Here is a 2,936-nt window from a genome sequence, read left to right as displayed (position 1 = left end):
ATACTGTGGTGGTTAATCTTAGTGTCAACTTTACTAGATTAAGGGATACACAGAGAGCTGTTAAAGCACTATGTGTGGGTATGTCTGTGAAGGTGTCTTCAGAAGAGGTGTCATACTGGTATAACATATCACAGCATATCGCAATACTGACATGACAGCCACAAGACTGCTGTGACACCCATAAGACTGATGTGATGTTCACAATGCAGATGACACCTGTAGGACTGCTGTGACACCCAGAAGACTGATGTGAAGCCTGCAAGAGTCAAGACACTCCTAAGACTCATATGATGCCCGTAATAGTGACATGACACCTGTAAGGCTGATATGACACTCATAAGACTGATGGGACACCTGCAGTACTGATATGATGCACACAATACAGATATGACACCCTCAACACTGCTATGACACTCCTAAGACTCACGTGACACCCTCAATACTGATATTTCAGTCGCAATACTGATACAGCATCCAGACTCTCACCAGGGTGCTTGGTACACAGCTTCCACTGACCTGAATTTGGATTGGGTTTGGCCTCTACAGTGAAGTTTGATGTCGTCTCTGCTTTACTGACATGGTATTACTGTGGCTGTTTAGAATTCACTGTACAGTAATTTCATACTTCTAGGAATCTTGCAATAGCAGCGTAAAGTGTAACTTATCCCTTCTCTTAGATTCCTCAGCAGTTACAGCAGCTCCACACAAAACACTCCAGTGTATTTTACCAAAGCAAAGACAGCCTCCCAGCTAACCACCAAATAACTCCCATATCAGGAAATACAGGGTCTCTACCTGACAATCCAATCCACAGACCCATTTCACTTCACTGCCTGCCCCAACTGGGAGAAAAGGTCTCTTTCCATTTGGATTGGGTTTTCCTTTTTCTGGAATGTTCCTGAGCTGTCCCTCAGTTTCACAACTTTGGCAGATAACTCCAAGCTGGGTCTGCCCCGTGTTTCCTCCCTAGCAGATGCAGACCCTGCGTTCCCAGCGGAAACACCGCAGCCCGATGCTTGCTCTCCTCAGTGCAACCCACCAGAAAGAGCACAATCCACCTGCCCACGACTGGTGATCTCAACTTCATAATGGCAAAATTCTCTTTTTCAAACCGAAGGTTCATCATGTCAGCCTCTCATTTAACTTTTACAGTGGGTTCCCACTGGCCTTAGTACAAGGACCACAGGACTGACCGTGACCTCTACACACCATGCGCTCCTGCATGCTGCCCTTTCCAAGGCATTCAACCCCAGTGGCCTGCAGTCTCATATGCTCTCTCTTGCGGGGACACAGCAGCTTTCTGGGTGTCTCGAGTATTTAACGCATGTTCCCTCAAGCCATTCACCCAATGTCCACCCTTAGCAAATTGTCTAAGACACTGTCCAGCAAAAACCTTAAAGTCACAGCAGTTGTGGTATCTAACAGTAGTAAAGTTAATAATGTGGTTTTTCCAAAAGCAAAACGTAATTATTTCTTAGATAATCTGCAAGAATCACTTGCAATTTGTAGATCAAGGAATGATAGTGTAATGGAGCCAAAGTCCATGTATGAGATAATTAGGAAAGAAAAATGAAATCTCAGTGTTGAACAAAAGGCAAATGGCACGACTAATTACTGAAATTTAATAAGAACACACTGGGCTGGGCATGGTGGCTCATGCCTGTAATCCCAGCACTTTGGTAGGGGTCTGAGGCCAGCCTGGGCAACATGGCAAAACCCATCTCTACAAAAAAAAAGATACAAAAATTAGCCAAGCACGTTTGTATATACCTGTAGTCCCAGCTAATCGGGAGGCTGAAGTGGGAGGATGGCTTGAGCCCAGGAGGATGCAGTGAGCCGAGATGGTGCCAGAGCACTCCAGCCTGAGCAATCGGGCCAGACCTTAGAAACACTCTCCTGACTCTCTTCAGGGAGCCAGACAGAGAATTCTCTCTCTTCTGCTGCTGCCTTTGTGTTTGAATATAAAACACAAAAATAAAAGCTTTGTGAAATGAATTTAACCAAGCTAAACAAAACACCTAAATAAAAGCTTTGCCTGGGAACCTTGCTCAGCCTCATGTCAACTTCTATTACTGGAGAGCCAAGAAACTCTGCTCAGTAACACTACCACTGACAGCTGGGTCCTGAAAAAAGTCTCGTGTTAAGCATGAATTATTTTAAAATAATTAAAGCTTGTCACTGGGTCATGAGAAATTGTTGAATATAACAATTCCCTCAATTGAAAACAAGATAAACTAAGAAGTATATTTTTAAAATATTATTGAAGGAAACAAATAGCAGAAATACATAGGATTAAGAATTCTGTTGAAAACCAGAAAGAGATAAATTAGAAGTCAAATAAGAGGAACATACTGGCCAGGCATGGTGGCTCATGCCTGTAATCAAAGTTCTTTGGGAGGCTGAGGCCAGCAGATCAGCTGAGGTCAGGAGTATGAGAACAGCATGGCCACCATGGCGAAACCCAGTCTCTACTAAAAACAATAATCAGCTGGGCATGGTGGCGCAGGCCTGTAATCCCAGTTACTCAAGAGGCTGAGGCCAAACTGCTTGAACACAAGAGACGGAGGCTGCAGTCAGCAGAGATCTCCACTGTGCCACTGCATTCCAGCATGTGAGACAGAGCAAAACTCGTCTCAAAAAAAAAAAAAAAAAAAGGAGACACTTATTTAATTAAACTGGAAACCAAGAGAAAATGGATGATTTCCTAGTAAAAATACACATTAACAAAATGGACTCTAAAATAAGGAAAAGTTAAATACACCAATTAGCATAGAAAAGCTTGGAGTGACCCTTAAAGATCCCCCATTAAAAAAGGACCCCAGAAGGCTGGGCGCGGTGGCTCAAGCCTGTAAGCCCAGCACTTTGGGAGGCCGAGACGGGCGGATCACGAGGTCAGGAGATCGAGACCATCCTGGCTAACACGGTGAAACCCCGTC

At 44.2% G+C, this 2,936-nt stretch overlaps 1 pseudogene; it reads right to left on the bottom strand.

Moving 5' to 3' along the window:
- Positions 1–436: 436 nt before the first annotated feature.
- LOC105543339 overlaps positions 437–2,936 on the bottom strand; it is a 41,208-nt pseudogene continuing 38,708 nt past the window's right edge.

This window comes from Mandrillus leucophaeus, unplaced genomic scaffold (genome assembly GCF_000951045.1).
Source record: "Mandrillus leucophaeus isolate KB7577 unplaced genomic scaffold, Mleu.le_1.0 Scaffold28, whole genome shotgun sequence".
Lineage (NCBI taxonomy): Eukaryota > Metazoa > Chordata > Mammalia > Primates > Cercopithecidae > Mandrillus > Mandrillus leucophaeus.
This window is presented reverse-complemented; position numbering and strand designations above follow the sequence as displayed.